The sequence below is a fragment of the Tupaia chinensis genome, unplaced genomic scaffold, assembly GCF_000334495.1.
Source record: "Tupaia chinensis unplaced genomic scaffold, TupChi_1.0 Scaffold000117_2, whole genome shotgun sequence".
NCBI lineage: Eukaryota > Metazoa > Chordata > Mammalia > Scandentia > Tupaiidae > Tupaia > Tupaia belangeri.
This window is the reverse complement of record NW_006159583.1, coordinates 8601719-8615751: the sequence shown is the minus strand read 5'-3', so window position 1 is coordinate 8615751 and position 14033 is coordinate 8601719. Positions and strand designations below refer to the sequence as shown.

Sequence of the window (14033 nt, the reverse complement as noted above, 5' to 3'; positions counted from 1 at the left end):
GTAGTAGATAACATCAAATGGGTAGAAGAATACATTTTTTATCAGAAATGTTTTTCCATTTGTTTATTGACAGAAACAGTGATAAATAGAGGAATGAACTTCGTATTAGGAATTAACATCAAATTTCTAATTTCTGCCTTTACCACATAGCAAGTCACTTAACTTGATTTACTCAATTTTGAATGGCTTATTATAGGCCAAACAGTGTGCTTGGTGCTGATTGTTCAGATTAAAAATTATCCACTTTGCAGGACCAGCAGTTAGTGTAATGGCTATGTCGCTGGACTCGCACATAGTCGACCGCAGTTCAAGTCCTGGACCCAGTGGCTTAAAACTCACACCGGGCGCGTGTGCATGTGTGCCCAAGATCCTGAGAGGAGAATGGAGGAGAAGGGATTGTGGCGTGGCCATCCCCCCTGGGGGGTGATTTCTCGCTTTCTGTCTCTCTGTCTCTGTCTGTCTGGTGAGCGCATGCACCCTATAGCAAAAAACCTCTCAAAAAAAAAAATTATAGACTTTGCCTTAAAGGAGCTGACATTTTTTTATTAGATTAAAAAAGCAGACAGTTGGGACCAGCAGATGGCATAGCAGTTACATCACTGCACTCTCACATAGCCAACTACAGTTCAAGTCCTGGACCCAGTGGCTTGAAAGTCACACAAGGCTCATAGCTGTGCATGGCCAAGATCCCAGGAGGAGAATAGAGAAGAGATTGCAGTGTGGCTATCCTCCCGGGAGGTGAATTCCCTCTCATTGCCCCACCCCCAGGAGTTTATGTGCCCCAAGGCAAAAACCTCTTAAAAAATAAAAAAAAAAGAAAGCAGTTACAACACAAATGCTTTCACACTGGTAAACACTATCAAATTATAAAAGTTATGTGCATACATTAAGGAAACATCTAACTCAGAAGTCTTAAAGTAAGTAAAGAAAGAATTTAAAGACTTAGTGATTCCTGGGTTGAATTTCAAAAATACCAGTCTTGTTAAAAGGAAGGAGACTATATGGCTGAGGAGCAGAAATAGCTTGTGAAGTTTTGTATGTGTAAAATGGAGGTTATGATGCCTGGTTGTCTTGTCTTCTTAAAAAGCTGCCACAGTAATCTAATAAGCTATGGGCAGTGTGAAGTCACTTTAAGCGATTAAGCAATCAAATGTAGGTGATTGCTGTTGGGTTGAAGAGAAGTCATGACGAATTTTTGCATAGAAGAACAGAAAAAGTATGTCATGTCTTTTCTGACAATCTAATATTTAGTTTCTCTGGCATTAATTCAGTAATAGTAACTTAAAAAGAAATAAAAAGCTGCCATAAAAATGAAGACAGGATAGAACCAGCGAGTGGCATGGTGGTTAGGGAGCTGGATCTCACATGGCCAAGTGCATAGTCTGAGTCCTGGACCCCATGGCTCCAAAACCACCTGGCACATATATGTGCATGTCCAGAATTCCAAGAGGAGAATGGAGAAGGGGTTACAGTGTGGACATCCCCCCTGGGGTATGATTTCTCACTTTCCCTGTCTCTCTCTCCAGTTAGTGCTCATGTGCTACAGCCAAAAAAAAAAAAAAGACAGGATAAAAACGTGTATCAAATAACCAACCTCACACTTGCTTAATTATATTAATTCTGTTACTTTGTCTAGTCTTCACAGGACCAAGAATTACACCCAAAGCTAATGTTGATGTTATTCTACATCAGTTCTCTAATCATCATTCAACACAAAAACCCCGGGGAAGGGACTCTTCATTTTGGGTTTTTCTGGAGATTCTTATATTCTCCATCTACAAAGACTAATACTTCATTGGTTAGATTTGTTGTTGTTCTCATAATTACATTCTCTAAAATCGATGTTTGATGAGTTCATTAAAGACGTGAGGTACCATTTTAGTATCCAATACATCGTTCTCCAGTGATCTGAGTTAATCTACTAGTTATGTATTAAAACATATTCTCCACATGTAACAAAAGGCCCTGTGTTTCCCAAATAATAGCTGTTATTTGCTTTTTTTTTTTTTTAGAGGTTTTCACTATAGGGCTCGTGCGCTCACCAGACAGACAGGGAGAGACAGAGAGACAGAAAGTGAGAAATCATCCCCCAGGGGGAATGGCCATGCTGCAATCCCTTCTCTTTCATTCTCCTCTTGGGATCTTGGGATCACGCACCCGGCGTGAGTTTAAGCCACTGGGGCCGGGACTTGAACTGCGGTCGACTACATGGGAGTCCGGCGACATAGCCATTACGCCAACTGCTGGTCCCAATAGCTGTTATTTGAATTACTAAAATATGTCTAAACATGTTGATAATTTAGAATAATTTTATATAGTTATCACTTCCGATTTAAGAATAATTTTTATCAACTCTAGTGAATATTAACATATAAGTGGTGATTCTTTATGCACAGAGATATACATTTAGTATTAATGTCCCCATGAGATATTAAATTTCTCCTAATACCTTCTGAGGGGAGAATATGAATGCAAACATTTCTCAATTTGATTAAGTTCATATCTGCCCACTGTTTCCTAACCATTTATTTTGTATGACACTATTTTTATATGTTCATATGACACATGTGTTTTCAGTCTCATAATTTTCATCCTTTTCTACATTTATTAAAAATAGAAATCTTACTCTATAAGTTTTTCATTTTCAGTTACATTCTTTGGGGTTGGATATTTTTTGTTTTTCTTAGAGAGGTTTTTGCTGTAGGGTGCATGCATTCTCCAGAAAGAGAGAGAAAGAAAGCAAGAAATCACTCCTCAGGGGAATGGCCATGCTGCAATCCCTTCTCCTCCATTCTCCTCTCGGGATCTTGGGTATGCATACATACACACTCAACATGAGTTTAAGCCACCAGGTCTGGGACTTTAACTGCGGTCAACTACATGGGAGTCCACCAACATAGCCATTATGCCAACTGCTGGTCCCATGGGGTTGTTTTTTTTTTTTTTAAAGAACCTCTTAAATTTAGTTGCCAAGTGTACTATAGAATTTGCCCAGTGGACTAATTTTAAAAGTAAAATGGTTATATTAACACTCAGTAAAAAATGAAAGACAAGCAACTGAAAACTATAAACTGTAGGAAATTAAAATGTGATATTGTTGATTTAGTGAATGCTAGAACTACATAATTTAATCCCACCATAACCAAAATCAGTGAATTAATCTTCTGTAGATATTCTGATATTTACCTAGTTCAAAGATTTTCAACTTAAGTGTTTTAATAATCTCTTGATTAGTATTCTTCATATTTTGAAGCAGGTCTTTTTTTTTTTTTTTTGGAGAGATTTTCGCTATAGGGCGCGTGTGCTCGCCAGACAGAGAGAGACATAGAGACAGAAAGCGAGAAATCACCCCCCAGGGGGGATGGTCACGCCGCAATCCCTTCTCCTCCATTTTCCTCTCGGGATCTTGGGCACGCACACACACGCGCCCGGCGTGAGTTCTAAGCCACCGGGTCCGGGACGCGAACCACGGTCAACTACGTGGGAGTCCAGCGACATAGCCATTACGCTAACTGCTGGTTCCCGAAGCAGGTCTTTTTTGAGATTTATTTATTTACTTGTTTGTTTGTTTTTGCAAGAGGATGCCTTTGCTCATCAGAGAGATGAAGAAAGAGGGAGAGGAAAAAGCACTCACCATGGGGAATTATCACAATTAAATCCTTTCTCCTCCTTCTCTCCTTTTGGGATTCTAGGCATGCACACACACACACACACACACACACACACACACACACACACACACACACACATAGAGCATGTTTTAAAGGTGCCAGATTCAGGACTTGATTCATACAGTCAGCCATGTAGGATCTAGCTGCCTGAACTACTAGGCTACAGAGCCAGCCTTTTTTTTTTTTCTTTTGAGAGAAATTTTTGCTATAGAGCACTTATCCTTGCCAGAGAGACAGACAGAAAGTAAGAAATCACCCCCTAGGGGGCCTAGCCATGCCACAGTCCCTTCTCCTCCATTCTTCCTCGGGATTTTGGGCATGCACGCACACGCACCCATCATGTTTCAAGCCACCAGGTCCAGGATTCAAATCACAGTCAACTATGTGGGACTCCAGCAATGTAACCACTACGTCATCTGCTAGTCCCCACCCTCCCTATATTTTTAAGACTTATTAAGTTATTTGCATGTAAAATATTTAATGATCAATGTAAATTTTTAGAGTTTAGGTTAAAATTGAACAGAACTTTTTTAGTGTGCATTGCTCCTGAAATGTACAGTCTAATCTCCAAAAAGATATTTAGTGTGAAACTTGTGTAGAAAGGTATGTAAGGTGTTCCAGTCTTTTCCGTTGATAATTTCAGGAAATACTTGAATATGGGAGATTGAAGACAACAGAGGTTTATCGAACTCACAGCTTGGAGGAGAGGTCGAGAGGCCACATCTGATGAGGGTCTTCTGGCTGTGACACCTGACAGAGGAGAGTTGTATCCATGTGCTCTGTTCTGGTCTCATTCTTCTTATAATCCACCAGGAGTCACTCATGGGGCTCTGCCTTGGTGATCTTAATCTTAATTCTCCTCCCAAAAGCCACACCTTCCAACTTAATTCTATCACAACCAAATCTCAACATGGGAATTTTGAGAGAACATTCACACCATAATATAAGCTAACCTCCTTTGTTACATATGTGGCGGAAATATAGTCATTAACATGACTGTGCTTGAGTTTCCTGAAAGAAGCTTTATATTGGGTCATCAGGAAAGTCATGACGCATTTTTGTATAGAGAACTATAGAAAAATACACCATGACTTTCCCAATGATCTAATATTTTACCCTTCTGTCTTATTTCTGGTAATAGTATTACCATTTTTCCTGGTCGAAATTTTGAACTCATCTTTGATTTTGTCCTCTCTTACGTTTTCTAACTAGTCTGTCTCATAGTGCTCTCATTTCTTCATTCCAAATCTCTAATTCATCATTTGACCTTTATATGGTCTCTTTCACATCCTGTTCATTTCTCTTTTTTCTATTATCATTGTATTATGGTTGTCATTACAGCTTAACCTAAATCTTTCTCTTTTTTCAGAAAGATTTTTGCTATAGGGTTTGTGAGCTCACTGGAGAGACAGAGAGACAGAAAGGAAATCATCCCCCAGGGGCGCTAGCCCTGCCGCAATCCCTTCTCCTCCATTCTCCTCTTAGGATTTTGGACACACACACACCTGGTGTGAGTTTTAAGTTGCTGGTTTGGGGACTCAAACCACAATTGGCCATTTGGGAGTCCAGCAATGTAACCACTACAACCATCTGTTGGTCCCAATCCCTAAATCTTTTTAAGCATTGCTCTGTGAATTGATGTTCCCTTTGTGTTTAGTGCTCCTTTCATCTCATATGTATTCATTGTTTTTCTTTAGTGCTAAAAAATTTTTCTTATATCTCTAGAGATTGTTTTTGTCTATTTTTAAAATGAAGGAGTGTAGGGGCCTGCAAGTTACGTGGTAGTTAAGTCAGTGGCCTCCCACATGGCTGACTGCGGTTTGAATCTCACGCCTGGCAGCAGGGCATGTGTGCATCCATGCCTAAAATCCTGGGAGGAGAATGGAGGCAAAGAAATTGTGACATGGACATCCTCCAGAGAGTGATTTCTCGGTTTCCCTCTCTCCAGTGAACACACGCGTCTTACAGCAAAAACCTTTAAAAAAATAAAATAAATGAAGGACTATGTTTAAATATGGTTTCTCTCTTTAATTGTGTGATTAGCTCTAATGTCCCTATTTTGTCGACCTAAGCAGAAAGTATGAGAGCTTTGTACAACAATACTTCAAAAAGTCTGTAGAAAATGAAATTAAAGTATCAGTTTATTTTGCTGCCAAAAAAAAATGCTGAAATCCATGCACAGTTTTTCCATTAATACGCAGGCATTTTCTATGGCGTTTTATTACTATCATTATTATTATTTTCTATAGAGTATATGTGCTTGCAGGAGAGAAACAGAGAGAGGGAAAGTGAGAAAGCAGCTCCCTACCCCCCATAGGGGAGATTGCGATGCCACAATCCCTTCTCCTCCATTCTCTTAGTAATTTGGGCATGTAGGCTTATGTGTCCAGTATATTTTTCAAGCTGCCAGGTCAGGGACATTAAACGTGTTTGTCCATATAGGATCCAACCACCTGAGTCACATTGTCACTGACTGGCCTCCCATGATTTTTTTGAAGCCTGTGCAAATATATGACTAGAAAAATTAACTGGCAGCTTGTATTTATGGTAAACAGGATGAATTAGTCCTTCTGTTGGACTGTTGAGGTATTGCCAAAATGAGAATAAATGGAATGTGTCCACCATGGAAGTCTTCACTCTTCTCAAATTGTTCAATATTATTTTTTTTATTTATTTATTTTTTGGAGAGGTTTTTGCCATAGGGCGCGTGCACTCACCAGACAGAGAGAGACAGAGAGAGAGAAAGCGAGAAATCACCCCCCAGAGGGGGATGGCCATGCTGTATTCCCTTCTCCTCCATTCTCCTCTCAGGATCGTGGGCATGCACGCACACATGCCTGGCGTGAGTATTAAGCCACCGGGTCCGGGACTCAAACCGCAGTCGACTACATGGGAGTCCAGAGTCATAGCCATTACGTTAACTGCTGGTCCCTGTTCAATATTATTTTTAAAGACCATTCCACTGCATCTTTTTCTTCTTTTTTTTTTTCTCCCATAGTTGAAGCAGGGCAGTCTCCAATTTCTGTCAGTTTTGCAGCCTATTTGATTTGCATATTTCACATGTGAATCTTCACTTACTCCTCCTGAGTTTGTTTTGTTTCATCCCTACCAAATATGCTGATTTTGCATTCATAGGTTTTTTAGTAAGATAACTTTGGTATCTACTGCCATCCTCCATAAATTTTTTAGACAGAAGTTTCTAATCACTTTTCATCTTCTATAAATTTGTTGAAATCTCTATTCTGTTCAGGCTCACCAGAGACCTTCACATTGCTAATTCCAGTAATCAATTCTTTTTCCTTATCTGACTTAAGCAGCATTTGATTCATTTGATTATTTCTTAATACATGACTTCTGGGGGACCAGCAGTTAGCATAATGGCTATGTCGCTGTACTCCCATGTAGTCGACCGCGGTTCGAGTCCCAGACCCAGTGACTTCAACTCACACCAGACGCGTGTGCGTGCGTGCCCAAGATCCCGAAAGGAGAATGGAGGAGAAGGGATTGCGGCGTGGCCATCCTCCCTGGGGGGTGATTTCTCGCTTTCTGTCTCTCTGTTTCTCTCTGTCTGTCTGGAGAGTGCACGTACTCTTTAGCAAAAAGCTCTCAAAAAAAAAAAAAATACATGACTTCTGGGACATCACACTCTCTTGGTTTTTCTCATAGCTCCTTAGCTACTTCTCCTTATTTTTCTTTGCTGTTTCTTTCTCTCTTTTTTTTTTTCCTACATCTTATTGAGTCATCAGAAAAGACATGATACATTTTTGCATAGAAAAATACATCATGACTTTTCCAACAACTCAATAGATTGGTTCACCGTAGTCGAATTCTCTATTATATCATATTTATGCTTATTTCTCTGACAGTGTTTTTACTTTGAATAAAACTTATCTCAGTGATTCTCAAATATTTATCTTCAGCCCAGATCTCTTTTCTGAAATCTGAATATACACAGTCTCTTACCAGTACCATATGGCCTCATGTGGCTATTAAGTACATGAAATGTGGCTAGTGCAATTTAGGAACTAAATTTTAAATTTTATTTCATTTTAAATAACTTCAGTTTTAAAAAACCACATGAGACCTGTAGGTACCATGTGGGACAGTAAAATTCACTTCAATGTAAAATACTCATTAACTGACCCCAGACAAATCAAGTGTTGTTAAAATATAAAGACTAGAGCTAGCTGGTGGCATGGTGGTTGAGACTGCTGTATCCCACATGGCCAACTGCATGGTTTAAGTCCCAAATTCAGTGACTTGTAAAACACACTGGGCACATGCGCAAGTGTGCCCGAAGTCTTGAAAGGAGAGAGAGAGAAGAAGGGATTGCAGTGTGATTATCCCCCATGGGGAGTGCTTTTTCACTTTCTCTATCCCCCCCACCCCCCACTACAAGTGCACATGCTCTCTAGCAAATTTAAAAAAGAAAAGAATATAAATAATAGATTACCAGGTTGTTTTTTTTTTTTGTAAGTACATCGATGCTTTTAATAATAAAACTTCTTTGAACGTAATGTTGAAGATTTTGTGATATTACATCATACATCATCATGAGTTTAAAGATGCTATTAATAAGACTTGAATAGAGATTCTCATTAATTAATTCAATAGAGACTGTCTCCAAAATGTTTTTACTGTATTATATAAATCAGTATATGAGTTCTGGTAGCATTCAGGCAAGAGGTGAGAGATTCCTGAATTTAGATTCTGTTACTTAGACTATGATATTGAGCAAGTTACTTATCATTTGACAATAAAAGGTAGGAAACTGTTTACTACAAATAAAGGTTTTTAAATATCAAGATATATTTGGCTTACAGTGCAACAAGAGTTATAGATTCTATCTTTAGGAGTATATTCAAAACTACTTTAATCGTTGAACCTTTTTCATTTTAAATTTATCTAGCTTCCCACTAAATCTTAGAAAGGGAAAGCATCTTGTTCTTAAAATTAAAGAGTGAATGTGTTAGGTTAAAATCTATGTTCTTCTGGAGGGACCGGCAGGTGGCATGGTGGTTAAGGTACTGGACATTTCCACATGGCTGGCCACTGTTTGAGTTCTGGACCTGATGGCTTGCTTTCTCACTTTCCCTCTTTCTCTGTGTCTCTCTCTGGTCAAATTTAAATAAATGAATGAATAAATAAAAGTTAAATAATTCTTAAAAAAATACATGTTCCTCTGATACTTATATATTATTTCAAAATAAAATTTTAGGCATATTAATTAAAACGTTTTCATGACAGAATGGTCTTAATTATATAGATCTAAAGACTTTGAAGTTTTTACCTTCATTATCAGAACATAGTTCATACCATGGTCAAAGTACTGAATGTATTGTAATTTAATGCTGTACCTTGAGAGTAGTGGACACTTTTTAGTAATTAATTTCCTCAGAAATGAGGTAAAGAGAGAACTGCAACAACTTCATATGGCTTCAGTGGGCCAGATGAGATTTGCTTATAAAGTAGCCAAATCATTTATCACCAGCATAACTTCATAGTTTTTATAGTTTGAACATAGACTACATTTAACATAGCTTACTATCACCATAAAATGCATCTTACTCATTTTTTTTTTTCTGAGAGGTTTTGGCTAGAGGGTGCATGCTGGCCAGACAGACAGAGACATAGAGGCAGAAAGCGAGAAATCACCCCCCAGGGGAAATGGTCACGCCGCAATCCCTTCTCCTCCATTCTCCTCTCAGGATCTTGGGCACGCATGCACACGCGCCCGGCGTGAGTTTTAAGCCACCGGGTCCGGGACGCGAACCACGGTCGACTAAGTGGGAGTCCAGCGATATAGCCATTACGCTAACTGCTGGTTCCCACATCTTACTCTTTTCATAATGTCAAACTAAAATAGACAGTTTTTAACTTTTAAGATAATTAGGCATATAAAATGGTATTATTATACAGTATATTTCTAAATATGTAGATTTTATAGTGAGTTTTTCATAATCTTTTCTCTAATAATAAACTAATGTATACTTTTAAAGAAAATAAGTATTTCATAATTTTTAAGTCATTCTTCAGTTGCCAAATAAGGTTTTTAGATTTTCGGTATTATAGTGAATATGTCATATATACAAAATGTTGACCACATCTCTGATAATAAAAAATATTCAAGTTTAAAATGAAAGCGTAGGGGCCAGCAGGTGGTGTGATGGTTAAAGCTCTAGACTCCCACATGGCCAACCACAGTTCGCATCCCAGAATTGGTGGCTTACTTTCTCCCTCTCTCTCTCCCCCTCTCTCTGGCTGGTCAAATTAAAATAGAACTACTGGGGCTGGAAAGTGGTATGGTGGTTAAAGGCGCTGGACTCCCACATGGCTGACCACGGTTCAAGTCTCGGACCTGGTGGCTTGCTTTCTCACTTCCTCTCTCTCTCTCTCTGTCTCTCTCTGATCAAACTGGAAAATAATAATGATAATAATAATAAATAAAGTTAAAATAAAATAATTCTTTAAAAAATACAACTACTAATAAATAAAATTAAATAATTCTTTAAAAATAAAATGAAAAGTCAAGTTTTACTTCATATAAATCATTTGTACTCATTCTTTCTGTTTATATGCCATTAACATTGTCACATACTTCATATCAATGTCCACTTCAGCCATTATATTCTATGATTCTGTGAGAAGTGATGACTTTTTAAAATAATTATTATATTTTATGTATTAATTTTGCTGGGGGTGGGCATTTCCTAGAACCACATAAGCTGCTCTTGTTTCTCCCTCTGGCTAGTTGGAAAATAATGAAATACCATTTATAGCATAAAAACAGTAATTTGTTTCTGTTTTAAGTCCCTATGTCTCAAAATAAATTTTTATAAAAATTAAATCTGCAGCAAAAATATTTTCATTTTTAAATTTTTTAATTTGTGTCTATTAAAAGCTCTGAAATTTCAGAGGAAGACTCTAGAAATTCAGAGGGAAAGGACTGTCTAAATTAAATCTTATTTACTCTTACTCAGGTTTAGTCTGCTGAGACTATACTTAGAATAACGCTAAGGTTTCCCTTAGAGAAGTGAACTGGTTTAGTCAGTTTTGTCTGGATAGTGAACAATCCATGATATCATAGAATTTACTGGTAAAGTTTTCTGGAAATGAATATTCATCACTTATTGAAAATGTCAACTAGCAATGGAAGTTAGATTCAGAGACTAGGCATTCTGGTAATGATAGAGACCTCAAGATATTGATTTCTATTTTCCAGAATTTTAGGGACAAGACCTTCTGGTAATGATAGAGACCTCAAGATATTGATTTCTATTTTCTAGAATTTTAAATACATGTTTTCAGCAAGTTTCTTCCTTTAATGAAAAGTCAGTGAAAATGTAGAGTTACTCTGTGTGTTGTTCTGAGTCAGCAACTTGCCTACCACTCTGAGAACAAAGTTGATGAGTAATATGGAAACTGACAAATGACTAAATGGAATGACTGGTCATTTTTAAAACATAATTTAAGAGGTTTTTGTATTATAAATGGTCACTAAGTGAAAAGTGGAACACTGTTCTAATTTTCTGATTTCATACCGTCTTTTTTTTCCCCCTCAACTTTCCTTCTGAAAAATTTCAACTATAATTTTGTAGGGAGTAAAACTGAAGATGATTTTGGACTAGTTTTCCATTTTTTGGAGCAGGACTAGAAATTCTCTATTGAAGGCAGTTACTCTCTTTAAAACATAAAAATCTTCCTGGGACCAGCAGTTGGCATAATGGCTGTGTCTTTGGACTCCCATGTAGTCAACCGCAGTTTGAGTCCTGGACCCGGTGGCTTAAACTCATGCTGGGCACATGTGCGTGCATGTCCAAGATCCAGAGAGGAGAATGAAGGAGAACGGATTGCGGCATGGCCATCTCCCCTGGGGGGTGATTTCTCGCTTTCCGTCTCTCTGTCTCTCTCTGTCTTTCTGGAGAGCGCACGTGCCCTATAGCAAAAACCTCTCAAAGAAAAAAAAAAAAACATAAAAATCTTCCTGTATTTTTAAAAATTAATTCATGCAGTTTATCAAGCACTATTTATGGAGGGCCTACTGTGTGGCAGGGACTCTGTTAAGTGCTTTGGAGTGTAAAGTATGCCCTCAGAGACCTCCCAGAAGGCAAAGAAATGGTTTTAACAATGGTGAGTTCAGCAGGACACATGCATAAAACACTGTGGGAGCACAGAAAAGAAGAATGAATGTCATTCAATATATCATAATTATAAAATGCACTTAGTTTCATATCCCTGTTTAGAATTCTAGGTTGTCTGCACAATATAGAATAACATTGTCTTCTGATGAGTTCTCTAAATGATAGCTTAGAACTGGAAATCTGGATGGTTCTTACTGATTTTTTTCAAGACTAATGTGTCACAAATTGTAGAATACCTTTATTACTATGCTGCTTTCTTCCAATCTGCCTCCTAAGGGTTTTCCAGTATTCTGAGAATAATTGAGTGAATACTTACACAGGACTCTAGTTTCATCGAACTTAACATGTATGTATGTGAGTGTGTTTGCATGTATGTGCTTTTATCTTAATGTGTGTGTATGTGTTTTTATGTATATGTTTTTGTTATGTACACTTGGCCTTCTTTTGAAAGCAGTCAAGTCTTTTGTACTTCATAGCTATTAAATTTGCCTAAGAAAAGTAGGAAGTGAGTAGGTTTTTTATTTTGACCAACTCAAAATGAGAAAGCTGTTTTTTAGGGCAGTCCTCTTGTTTTCCTTTTTTTTCCTTTGGTAGTGACATTATGAGACTTGATATTTACTGTCATCTCAGTCTTTTTAATCTGCATTTTAAAGTGAAGATTTACAGACTTGAAAGTAAAACACTGTAAAAACTAATATTAAAGGCAATTATAACGCATAGTATAACACACAGTTAATGTATTTCTTAATATTCACTGAACTTTTACAGAGCAAAAATTAAGAGCATAAAGCACATATGTTTTTTTAATTTGCCATAGGGTCCATACACTTGACAGACAGAGACAGAGAAGAAATAAGAGACAGAGAAGGAGGGTGACAAAGCAACCCCTAGCAGGGATAGCATACCGCAGTCCCTTCTTCTCCATTCTCCTCTTGGGATTTTAGGCATACACACGAGCTTGGCATGTTTCTCAAGCTGCCCGGTCCAGACTTGAACCACATAGTTGGCTATGTGGTATCCAATTGCCTTAACGACCATGCTACCTGGCTGGCTTCATAACACTTATTTAAAATATAAATATAAATGTATAAATATATATATGTGTGTGTATATATATATATATATATGTTTAGGTTTGAGTTATGGAAAACTTCAAAGTCACCATGCTTGTTATGTTTAAAGATTAAAGTTAAATTTCTTCTTAGAATTTAATTATGAATTGACCTGAGAAAATAGTGTCTCACCTTCTCACATTCTATACATCGCAATGTAAAGTACAAACAAAAAAATAATACTTTTACTGTTAATTTTTTTCTTGTTTTACATTTGTTTTGTTTTTTAGTTTGTTGTTTTGTTTTGTTAATTATAACATTTGTTTAATTCCTGCATGTGCAGATGCTGGGAATGCATGCATTCAGCAATTATGTAGTGAGTTTGTCTCAGGCACTATGTATTTTTGAACAAATGCAGGTAAAATTCATTTTCTTGTATAGCTTATCTTTTAGTGGAGAAAGACAGATTATAAGCAAATAAATAAAAATAGGATAAACAACAATAAGGTATGGAAGGGGATAGAGTCGTCTGAGGAGTGAGGTTAGGTTGCAGTTTAAATGAGATGGTCAAGGAAAGCTTCACAAAAAAGCTGATACTTCAACAAAATTTTAAAGAAAAAAGAAAGTTAGGAAGCCATATTGTCTGGGAGAATAGCATTCTCCACCAAAACCCTGAGGCAGGAATGTACATGGTGTGCATTTTGAACAGTAAAGCAGTCAGTATAACTGGAGTGGAGGGAATGAGGGAGGGTAAAGAAGACAGGCCAGAGGAGTACCAAGGGGCCAGACTGTACAGAACCAGTAGATATGAAGTGCAAAACTCAGCCTCATCCCCTAGACTGGCATATTCACTGCAGACATATGTTGAAAAAGGGGGATAGATGAGATTGTATAGTTTAATATTTGCTGTAAGGGAAGTAAAGTATACTGGAGAGTGTATATAATGTAATGATAAATTTGACACAAAAGGAAAGAAGAAGACCTCATACAGAAGGTGATATTTAATTATTGTAAGATGAGAATATTTGGGCTGGCCCTATAGCACAGTTGTTAAGGAAGCCGGATCTTACATGACTGACTGGTTCAACTCCTAACTCCTGTTCAAAACCTAACTCATGGGACCAGCAGTTAGCGTAATGGCTATGTCACTGGACTCCCATGTAGTCGAC

At 37.6% G+C, this 14033-nt stretch overlaps 1 protein-coding gene across 6 annotated transcripts in view; it reads left to right on the top strand.

The window, feature by feature from the left end:
• The window catches only part of AHI1 (Abelson helper integration site 1), a 220541-nt gene that overhangs the window by 108719 nt on the left and 97789 nt on the right, over nucleotides 1-14033 (top strand). The gene's annotated exons all lie outside the window — the stretch shown is intronic.